The following is an 11,092-nucleotide window of genomic DNA, read 5'->3' as shown; positions in this document are numbered from 1 at the left end:
CTTCTTAAAGTAACCTCGGTTTGTTACACTAGATTTTTGTTGTTGTTGTTGTTTTCGTTTGCTTCTTTTTCCTTCTTTAAAAAAAAAAATGTTTGTTATTTTTTTTTTAAGGTAAGAGAAGGCCAAGCTCCAGGAAAAGAAGAAGAAGAAGAAAAAAAAAAAAAAGACCCCACAACTTCTGGTTGTCAGACTCGGAATGCATATATCAGTTATGCTGGGAGACAATGAAAACATCAAAAAGCACATACAGGCCATAAAAAATTCAGGTCCTCTGAAGCAATGTGGGGCCCGTTTGGTTGTGCTCCTCATTTGCATGTCGGTACCCACCGAGCTCCGCCAGCTCCCCGCGCCTTCTGCGCAGCCCCTGCGCCTGGGCTCTGGGGAACAAAGCGAAAGGTTCGAGGCGCTGCGGCGGCGAGCGGGGGTTTGGGGGGGCTTTCGTCTCCGCGCCCCGGGAGTGGCGCTGGCGTGGGCGGGGGCGCGGACGGGCTCCCACCGTGGTGATTAGCCCGCAGCCCTGGGGGGGGGCTTAATCACAGGCCGGGGATCGGGGGGCCTCGTCTTTGTTACTGTTGTTGTTGTCCCCTGTTGTTTTAGCCTTGCTCCGCTTTCCCTGCACACACACCCACCCCCCCTCGCCCCCCAGATAGCTGTGAGGCGCGGCGCAGAAGAGATGCCAACCTTTAGAAGTCCTGGCTGGCTGGCTGACAGCTCCGAGCAAGCTCGCCTGCGACTGGGGACCGCGTGCCCTGCTTTCTGCCTGGTCCCTTCCTCCTGCCACTTGGGCAGTCAGCTCGGGATCAAGGTGAAAGACTCCAGAGATCAACCCCCACCCCCATCCCCCCCACCCAAAGGCAGTCTGCTCAGGCTGCGGAGAGCGATTGGGTCTCGGGGCTCACCTTTTCTGCTTACGCTCCCCCATCTCCCCCTCCCAAGAAATTGTAGCTCATGGAGCCTGGCAGGGGCCATGGCTTGCATGCTCCGAGTAAGAGCTGGGGAAGGAGAGTCGAATCCAGCCCCCTGCCTCAGCTCCTCTTCTCCTGCCAAGACTTCCCCTGAGGAGTCCGTGGCTATGGGCTATTGTTCTGCTTGTGGTTTGAACAGGACCAAGCATTCTGGGCATTGCAAAGTACATTAAAAAAGAAAAAGAAAAAGAAAAAAAAAAAGCCGGGAGTGGTGGCGCACGCATTTAATCCCAGCACTTGGGAGACCAGAGGTAGGAGGATCGCCTTGAGTTCGAGGCCACCCTCGAGACTTCATAGTGAATTCCAGCTCAGCCTGGACTACAGTGAAACTCTACCTCGAAAAACCAAAAATAAAATAAAATAAAAGCCACACAGTCTTTGAGGCTGCGACCTGGAAGGTTTTGCTCTGGGTGCGTGTTTGGATTTTTGAGCCTCCTTTTGGTGGATGTTGCCAGAGTCCTTAAGCTGGATCCATTTAGCAGTGAAAAGAACTGGGCAGAAATGGTAGTGTGGACATGTGTGGACCCTCAACCCACTTCCTGGAACCCCAAGTTTCAAGGGAACCTTGACCCAAATTCAGGAATGACTTATACTACCCAGCCCCAGAGGCTTGTTTACTTCAGAAAATGTATCCATTCGTTGCCAGCATCATCTATCTATCATTAATGGCTCTGGAGATTGAGCACAAGGTCTCATGCCAACCAGGCAAGCAACCCACCACCGAGCCTTGGCCCCCAGCATGCCCCACACCTTTATTTTGAGACAGTTTTGCCACGTTGCTTAGACTGGCCTAGAACTTAAAATCCCCCTGCCTCAACCTCTCAAGCATTGGGGGGTTACAGGCTTATATCAGCAGTCCATCCACTCGCCCATGATTAACATCAGAAGCTGTGATCACATGTGGTTAAAACTTGTAGAGATCTTGGACAAGAGACTACATTTCTCACAGGAACCGCCAGCCAGGGTTACGTGGACAGCGGCCCCCTATGGGCAAGTCTCCTTTCTTGCTAGTTCGGCTGGCCACCAAGCACGTGTGTTCCTGCCTGGCTCCTGCCTACCCTTGGCTGCCCAGCCCTGGCTGGGTCTCAGTGGAAGTCCCCAAAGGCTTTGTTTGTTATCTGGAACACTGGCGTAGGGATGGGCCAACCTCAGCCTTGACAGCCAGTCCCAGTGGTGATGAGAAGAAACAGGAGCAGGGCGGTGACTGACTCAAAAACTCCCCAACTTTTCTAGCACAGGCAGCTTCTCCCTGCCATAGCCGAGGCATTCTGGCCTCCCACCCCTCTTGGCAAACGTGTTTCCCTTCTCTGATGCGGAGAGGAATCCGGGGTGAGGGGGCACGGTGAGGTTTGGATTTTTAAAAATTCCTCCCCAGATTTGTTGTGTCTAATTTGGGCTGCAAGTGGTTTTGGGTGTCAACGACTCCCCACTGTTTGGTCTGCACAGCCCCGTCTGTTGAACTTGGACAGCGTCGAAAGCCCATTTCCTCAAACAGAATCTAAATACATCTACACGTTTATTCCCACATGAGTCTGTACATTTCTGCGGGTCTCACCGCGCCTCAGGAACCATGGGCAGGAGTGTCCTGGGGAGAAAACAGGCAGGTTACCCCCAGCCTCTGCCGTAAATTCCGGGAAGAGAAAAATGTGCCAGTCAGTCCACACAGTGCAAAGGGAGGTGATGAAGATGACACGGGCTTCGATTGACATCTTGTTTGCTTATGACTGAAAGGGTAGACAACATTGCGAAGACGCAGGGTGGGAAACAAAATGGGAAAATCAGAACAACGAGGGAAGAACTCACTTTGTTTTGTACATGTACAGAACATATGTTTGATGTGGTGTGTGTTGTGTGTGCATGATGTGTTTGTACCCATTCATCACCACACGGGCTTGCCTGCAGCGGCCAGTGAAAAACGCTGGGTGACCTCACATCACTCAGCCACTTGTCTTTACTGGTGACGGAGCTCTAATTGATTCCTTAGCTTGCCAGTTGTGAGCCCTGGGAACTGGTATAGTGGAAAAGCAGGAGAGATAAGTGGCGTGTTTGGCCCACCATCCCATTTTTATATATACATATACATATATATTTAAATTTTATTTATTTATTTGAGAGAGGGAAAGAAGCAGACACACACACACACACACAGAGAATGGGTGCGCCAGGGTCTCCAGCCACTGCAAACAAACTCCAGATGCATGTGCCACTGTATGCATCTGACTTCAGATGGGTACTGGGAATTGAACCCTGGCCTTCAGGCTTTGCAAGCAAGTGCCTTAACCACTAAGCAAATTCCCCAGCCCAGTTTTTTTTTTTTTTTTTTTTTTAAGGTGGAAATATGCTTGAGTTTGCAAGGAGGAATCCTATTTTCCTTTATCTCTTTTTTTCCCTAAAGGAATTGCTCTTTCCTAGAAACCTGACATAAAGATATAAATATGATTACTCTCTATCAAGAGACCTGATGAATCTGGTTTTTTCCTTATTTCTTCCTCCCTAAAAATGTACACCTACTTTAGAAAAAAGAACAGTCAGTGTCACCAAGCAGGGCTTTTTTTTTTTTTCTCCCATTTCTGAGGACCCCGTCCTGCTTGGCCTTTGGTTCTTCTCTTAAGCTCTATAATACAATCTCTCTAGGGCCAGAGAGATGGCTCAGCAGTTAAGTGCTTACATGCAAAGCCTAAGGACCTGGGTTCTAGTCCCCAGTACCCACATAAAGCCAGATGCACAAAGTGGCAAATGCACCTGGTGTTCCTTTGCAATGGCTGGGGGTTCTGGTGCACCCATTCTCTCCCCACCTCTTTGTCTCTCTTTTGTGTCTCTTTCTATGTGCAAATAGATAAATAAAATTGTTTTGAAAATCTTTTTAAGGCTGGAGAGATGGCTTAGCGATTAAGGTGCATGCCTGAGAAGCCTAAGGACCCAGATTCCATTCTCCAGGTCCCACATAAGCCAGATGCACATAATGGGTGGCACATGTGTCTGGAGTTTGTTTTCAGTGGCTAGAGGCCCTGGTGTGCCCATTTTCTCTCTCTCTCAAATAAATAAATAAACAAATAAATAAATCATTAAAAAATATGTCTAAACTTTATCCTGTACGATCTATGGATTTTATTCTCCAAATTCATAAGACAAGATCATGGAGGCCACTAAGTCCGTGGAAGTTCTGTGTGACTATGACTGTCTGGCATCCCAACTCCTGGATTAAAACCTAACCAAGAACTGAGAATGGCTTCATCACCCTCCAAGACACTCCAAATTCCCATATCATTAGGGATATAGTATATGATTCCTACTGGCTTCTCTCTGAGGAAACCATGGATTTTCAGAGATAATTCCACTCTAGGTCACTTGTGGCATGGGCCACTGCTTGGGAGGCACTTTGCCTAGAATCTTCATACCCAGACTGGGGGGTTGAGATTGTGTGCTCAGTGCCCGAGGGTGCCAAGGCCTGACTGAGCTGAGACAAGGCCAGGGTTGACAGGCGAGAGGTGCAGCCTCATGACCCTCAGGGTCACACCTAAAGAGGCCGTTACAGATGCAAAAGGAGTCTGAACCCCAAAGAGCATGCTTGGAAAGACCGATAACGAGGCAATGTCAGTGACCTGCACATGAGGCTTGTGACTTCATACAGTCAATGACTTTCAGATGTGGACAGTTGCTGAACCAGGTTAATGGGGTGGGAGGCTGAACTTTTCTGTACCCCCTGCATGGACACAAAGCCCCTGTCAAAGGCATTGTGCAAGGACCTTTGGAGATACCAGGAAGGGCAAGGCAGGTTCTGAGCTCTCTAACAGCCTACACAAGTCATTTTTCAAAAGGCAACCTTTCAGGTTGTTAGTCTTTGCAGACGAGTGCCTTAACCACTAAGCAATCTCTCCAGCCCAGAGATTCAGTTTTGAAAGGTCTTCGAAGGACTTAGGAGAAAGGCAGATACTGAGTGTATGTTGCATCTGGTCAGATTGGACTCGCTGCTTATTACAGACTTCTGAGCTAACAGCTCGGCTACACAGAGATATGACATGAAGTCTCTGGAGCTTAAGAATTCCGTGGCCACGTGAAAGCTTCCTGTAGATCTTCATGCTGTTGTTTTCTGTCTTTCTGCTCTTTGATGTAAGGTTCATAAATTAACCCCAAGATTGCCTCATGGAGGCAGGATGGCTGCTGGAATTCCACTGGTCACAAACAGGTTGTGAGCAGGAGACGGAGTACAAGGAGAAAGACAGTCTTCCTAGAAGGTTCAATTGATGTCCACACAGTTCACTGACCACTTCTAATTAGAAAAGATAGTAGGGCATATATTCAATTTCCCTGGGTGTTTTCTCCAACTGGGTGAAATCCTGCTTCTGTTAGTAAAGAGAAAGGGAAGAAAACGCAGCGGCAGAGCCCACTTTGCAAGGATGAGACTTCTTTATGGAGGATGAGAAGGAAAGGAATTCACCAAGGCAACGCCTGCCTCGTGCCTTGTCCTGAGAGATGCTCAGCTTTGGGACAGTCTTAACTGTGACCCAGTGATGTGGCAAACACAAAACCTCCGTGCCTGGGGCGCATAATTAGTCCCTTCACTATTCAGATCCTGCTGCCAAGGGCTTGGTTAATTGCACTGACTTCCCCTTCATTATTTTCAGCTGTTTAAAGTGCCTCTAAGAACCCTAACCCTCTATTTGGTAATGAAGCCTCTGGTGAAAAATGGAGTCTGGCAGGTATGTGGGCAGAAATGCTCAGCAGTGGCTGGAAGAGCTGCTGGGGTAGCAGGGCAGGTAGATGGGGAGATAGGAGGATCAAGTCTTTGGTATTACTCAATTGCAAATTTACTGCCTGTTGCTGACTCAGGCAGGCTCTTGCAGGATATTTAATGACTGCGGCTAAACCAAACACTGGCGTTTCTTGCTTTAAAAAACAAAAGTCTACAAAAATTAAGGCTACTGTGTAAGACAGGCGCCAACTTTCCACTCCTGTGTTTGTTCAGCGTTCTTTGCCGCTCCGGCCCTGCTCCCCAAAACAAACAGACGCTATCAAGTCTCCCAAGACGGCCGCCCAGCAGCTAAGCCAGGTGCTGCGTGATAAGGTGCGCTCCCTGGACACACTGCTGGATGGGGCCTGGGATAGGCTCCGGGTTCCTTTATCCCAGGGTTAGGGGGGCTGAAGTGGATTTCAGAAGAGGGGAGGGGCAGAACTGTGACACGGAAGCCCTTGGGCGCCTCCTGCTCTTTCCTGAAGGATTGTTGAAGGGGTGGGTCACCTCCTGGTCCAACAGCTACTTCTAGGCAAGGCGGCAGTGGCCAGTCCTGGAGTACAGTGACACTTATCTAGCACCCCCAAATCTCGCCGACACCTGTCTCTTTGCAGAAAGACCCGTTGAAAATGAAAAAAAAACTCTGCATGTTATTCATAGTAGCCACTGATACCAATGCTTCCATTCTAGTTTTGCTATAAAGTTCATAGAAACAAAAACTATGTCTTTCCTGTCCTCTAATCTCACTTTTTCTACCCAAACATAATAGTGCTCAGTATATGTTAGTTTAATGATCATGTAGATAACACTACCTCATTGCTGTCTAGAATCATGTTTAAGTTGGCTTCCCCCACCATCCCTTTTGCTCTTGAGTTTTTGATATATTTTCTCCTGGGCATTTTGCTTACGCATTCTTTTTAGTGATTGGGGTTACAGCGTATATATGCTGTACTTGATGCTTTAGGAAGCAGCATTATAGCATAACATGTTTCCTATGTGGCCATGTAGGTTACGTTGCTATAATAAAGAGACCCCAAAATATATAGGCTTGAATTTAGTAACACAGAGCATACTTCTCTCGTCTGACTGTCGAAAGATGGTTTAGGGCAGATTGCTAGCTCTGTCTGCAAGGTAACAGGGAGGCAGACTGAAGGAGCAGCTCTGACTCCCCAAGACATCTTGATCCCTGTGGTTCTTCTCATGTTGAAGCCAAAGCCAAGAAGAAGGAAGAAAACGAAGCATAAGTACCTTCCTCATAAAAACACAAAAACATATAACACCCCTTCTAGCAAAGGTGTCTCTGCATATGATCACATCACCAGGGACAACCTGAAACACACGGGGAAGCATACATGCATGTAAACTTAACATTTACTTTTTTTTGTAGAGAAACTCTCCACTAGCCAGACGCACAAATAAAGTCAGCAGAGCCACAGGTGAAGACATGAGATCCAGCGCAGGTCTTGCCTGGGTCTCCTGTCCTGCTCCCTACTAATGTCACCCTTAGCCCTCAGCACTGATGCCTTTTGCATGTTACTTGGCCCTGGTGCATTTGAGTCAGAGCTACGTCTATGTCAGTGATCCAACTGCATAGCACCCAGCACCCAAACCCACGAAGCTGCTTGACTGTTACAACACATTATTTTAAATTTTCAACCAGCACCATTCTAGTAGCAGCATGATCGTTCATTGTACAGATTTCACATATCTTGCCTAAGTATTTCTGTGCTTTGAAATTTTTGGTGGCATCTTAGTTTGTTTTGTTGAGATATGGTCTCCTGTTGTCCAGGCCTATCTAACCTGAGAATGACCTTGGACTACTATTTACCCTCCTGCCTCTGGCTCCAAGTGCTGGGATTGTACACACGTATTATCATGCCTGAGTGGTAGCTCCCAAGTCAGTCATCCTTCCTATCTTTCTTTCATTTTCTTCTTGCCCTATATTGAGGTTGATTTGCTCTCAATATCCACGTTGCCATAGGTATGCTGGCCAGGAACAGTAGATCAGTACTAAAGGGTGAGCTGATACAGACAATCAGTAAAACAAGACTTGGTTAAAAGTATTGTCCTGTAAAGACTGTCCTCATCATACAGATAGCACAAGATAGAAACCGGCAGGAGGAAGGTGCCATGGTCATGGTCAAGTTCAAGGGTGAGTCAAAATACACCAGTAAGGACTATCCTTAGGGCCAGGGATAAGTTCTCCAAGGGTGGTGTGACTCAACTAGAGCAGCCATTGTTTGCTTGGGACACCCTGGCTCTCAGCATATTCTCAAACTGGATCTCTAGATTTTCCAGAGCCCAGGCCTGCTCAGGTCCTCACTGGCCAGGTCAGCTACCTCTTGCTCTCGTAAACTCTGGGCAGACTGAGAGCTCAGTTATTGGGGGCTAGTAGAGTTGGGGAATAAACTGGGTGACCACTTCCTCTGAGGTTCCAAAAAGTGCTAGAGACCTCTGTGTAATAATCAGCCTGCATATGTTGTTCAAACAAATCAATGTGCCCTTTTTTAGATGACACAGCAGAAACATATTAATGGGACCAAGTAGCAGTACTGCGAGGGGTCAGGAGAAGCCTGTGGAATACCTCTGGGCAGAGGCATCTCTCAGGAAATTGAAACATGATAGTGAGATGGGGAAAATCAGGGTCATGTGGGAAGGGGAAGAAACCCCTCTCTCTAGGCTCTGGTTACATTTCCTGCTAATGGAGATTCGAAAACTTCCACACAACGGATAAAATCAAGATTGTGTACAGAGATGGTGCTTGTTTTCCTAAAGACCAAAGAACCAGTGGACAGTGTTAACTTAAGGCCGGCATGTTTGTGACCTTTGATCCTAATATATCTGCATGGCTCGTTGCTAACCTAAAAAAAAAAAAAAAGTACCTCATAAAAACACCTCCCAGTTTCATTCACAGAAGGAAATTCTTTAAGATAAGAAACAAATATAAACCAAATCCTATTTTTTGCTTAAAATGTAAACTTTACTTAATCTTTGAGCCTGGTTATAAACTCCACCTTTTGAGCAATGTAAATTCAAAAGCCACAAATAGATATATAGTTCTTGTTAAGGTGTGTTCTCTCTTGAAAAGCCCATACCCATGTCTTAGGTGCATGCTATTTCCTTTTCTCAAGGGTCTGTATGTCTCTGCCTTCACACCTGCCGTAAATCTAAAGACTGTACCACCTCTTATCTCTACTCAACACAACTAACGTTACTCTGTCTTGTCTTGGAGTTCTCTTCTGCTGCATGCTATCACATGTAGCCTCTCATTCCTTTTCTTAAACTACATGCTCTTTTTATTCTACCATTCATTCTTTTAAAAATTATTTTTATTTTTGAGAGACAGAGAAGTAGGGAGAGAGAGAGAGAGAGAGAGAATGGGCACACCAGGACATTGAGCTTACTGTGAATGAATTCCGGATGCATGCGCCCCCTTGTGGTGCATGTGAGACACTGTGTGCTTGTGTCACTGTGCATCTGGCTATGTGGGACCTGGAGACTTGAACATGAGTTCTTAGGCTTTGCAGGCAAGTGCCTTAACCACTAAGCCATCTCCCCAGTCCTGTTGCTCATTCTTTAAAACCAAACCAGTGTGGGCTGCAAAGATGTCTCAACAGTTAAAGACAATTATTGGCAAAACCTGATGTCCCTAGTTTAATTCTCCACTACCCATGTAAAACCAGATGCAAAGTGGTGCATGCATTTGGAAATTTCTGCAGTGGCAAGAGGCCCTGTCACGCCTGTTCTCATTAACTCTCTCCTTTGCAAATAAGCTCTTAAGATATTCAAAAACATTAAAAAACAACAATGCAACCTATGTTGTAAGAACACTTAATGTGAGATTGGCACTCAGTAGATTTTCAAGAGCATAATATAGTATTGCTGTTTGTTTACTTTATGTGTGGCACTGGGTACGGAGCCCCTGAGTAATAGCCCAGCGCTTAACAGTGTTATCTCTAGGCATAATGCTGTGCAGCTCTTTTCAGCTTGCCCACTGTCATCACTGACACTTTACCCTATAGCACCAGGGCCCCGTCTTCTTCTGCCCCAGCCCTGGAAACCTCAGTTCTACCCTCTGCTTCCATAAACTTTGTCTCTTTAGATATCCCTTTAAATTCTTCAAGGAACATCTATTCCCTTTAAGATGGTCAGCTTGGGGGACTTATGAGAAGAAGTTCTCTCATCCAAAAACCCCTTAGGTGAATATAGAAGTTTAGACATGGCTCACAGTCATGGTGTCTTCAGGATCTAAATGGAATACATTTCTCCATTTTTCTTCGTTGCAGAATCTTTTAAAGAGCATCTTAAGATCGAGATGAAATGGTCTAAGTGGGGTCAGGGGAGGGGATGGAGGAGAGAAGGGGGTGGGAGAAGGATTAATCAAAATTTCCAATGTTATGAATAATTCGTATAGAAACCTACATCTTCACTAGCTAATAATATATAAGTTTTTAGAAAGAGGGCTGGAGAAATGGCTTTGTGGTTAAGACACTTGCCTGCAGAGCCAAAAGACCCAGGTTCTATTCCCCAAGACCCACATAAGCCAGATGCACAAGGTGGCACATGCATCTGGAGTTCATTTGCAGTGGCTGAATGCCCTGGTGTTCTCTTTCTCTCTCAAAATAAATTTTAAAAGTAAAAATAAAAAGAGAGAGTTTAGGCAGAAGTATCTGGTGGAGGTGGAGAATGTTGTGTTCAGAAGCCATAGATTGTTATTAGAAAAACTTCACCACAGGTGGGATACTATCTAGTGAGTTGTTAGCCAAGGAGGTCTCTGATTACAGGCTCTTGCCAAAACATTACAGGCTATATAAGCCAAGGCTCTTGGTGTCCCATCAGATGGTAAGATGCTGTTGATGAAGAATTCACATGCCTGGGCTGCAGGTCACTGAGAAATCAAGCTGGAGCTGAGCTGGAAGCCTCTTCCCTGTTGACTAGTTGTTAGGATGCTGGAAAGAGCTTTGAAGCTGTTGAGGGAGAAAAGTCATTAGTCTTGACCAGCAGTGGACCTGGAAGTTTTATAGCTGGATATCTAGGCCAAATCTGACAATGAGTGCAATGGTGGCACGTCTGTTATGGGGAAAGCCAACTGTTCTCTCACTGGACTTGAGGAAGAATTCCTGCCTGGTACTGAAAACCTAATGAAAAGCCTATGGCTAGGGAGGTCATAATCCCTTGTGGGGAAACTACTACAGTTGTCTGGCTAAGTGGCTATCTTATGACCACCAAACTACCCTCTAAATATTCATATGTGTGCCCTTGTATTATTGCTACTCTCACTTTTGGTTAAAGAAGTTTCCCTTTTCAGATGGCAGTAATGACTGGAATGATTCAAAAGTCACCATAGTGCCGAGAAGAAGAGACATTGGACTGTTCAACACTAAGTGAGACATCT

The 11,092-nt window shown here is 46.2% G+C and overlaps 1 pseudogene; it reads left to right on the top strand.

The window, feature by feature from the left end:
• The first annotated feature begins 313 nt into the window (after positions 1-313).
• LOC123459354 overlaps positions 314-11,092 on the top strand; it is a 33,979-nt pseudogene continuing 23,200 nt past the window's right edge.

This window comes from Jaculus jaculus, chromosome 1, assembly GCF_020740685.1.
Source record: "Jaculus jaculus isolate mJacJac1 chromosome 1, mJacJac1.mat.Y.cur, whole genome shotgun sequence".
Taxonomy (NCBI): domain Eukaryota; kingdom Metazoa; phylum Chordata; class Mammalia; order Rodentia; family Dipodidae; genus Jaculus; species Jaculus jaculus.
Note: the sequence above shows the minus strand (reverse complement) of the source record. Positions and strands in the feature narration are given on the sequence as shown.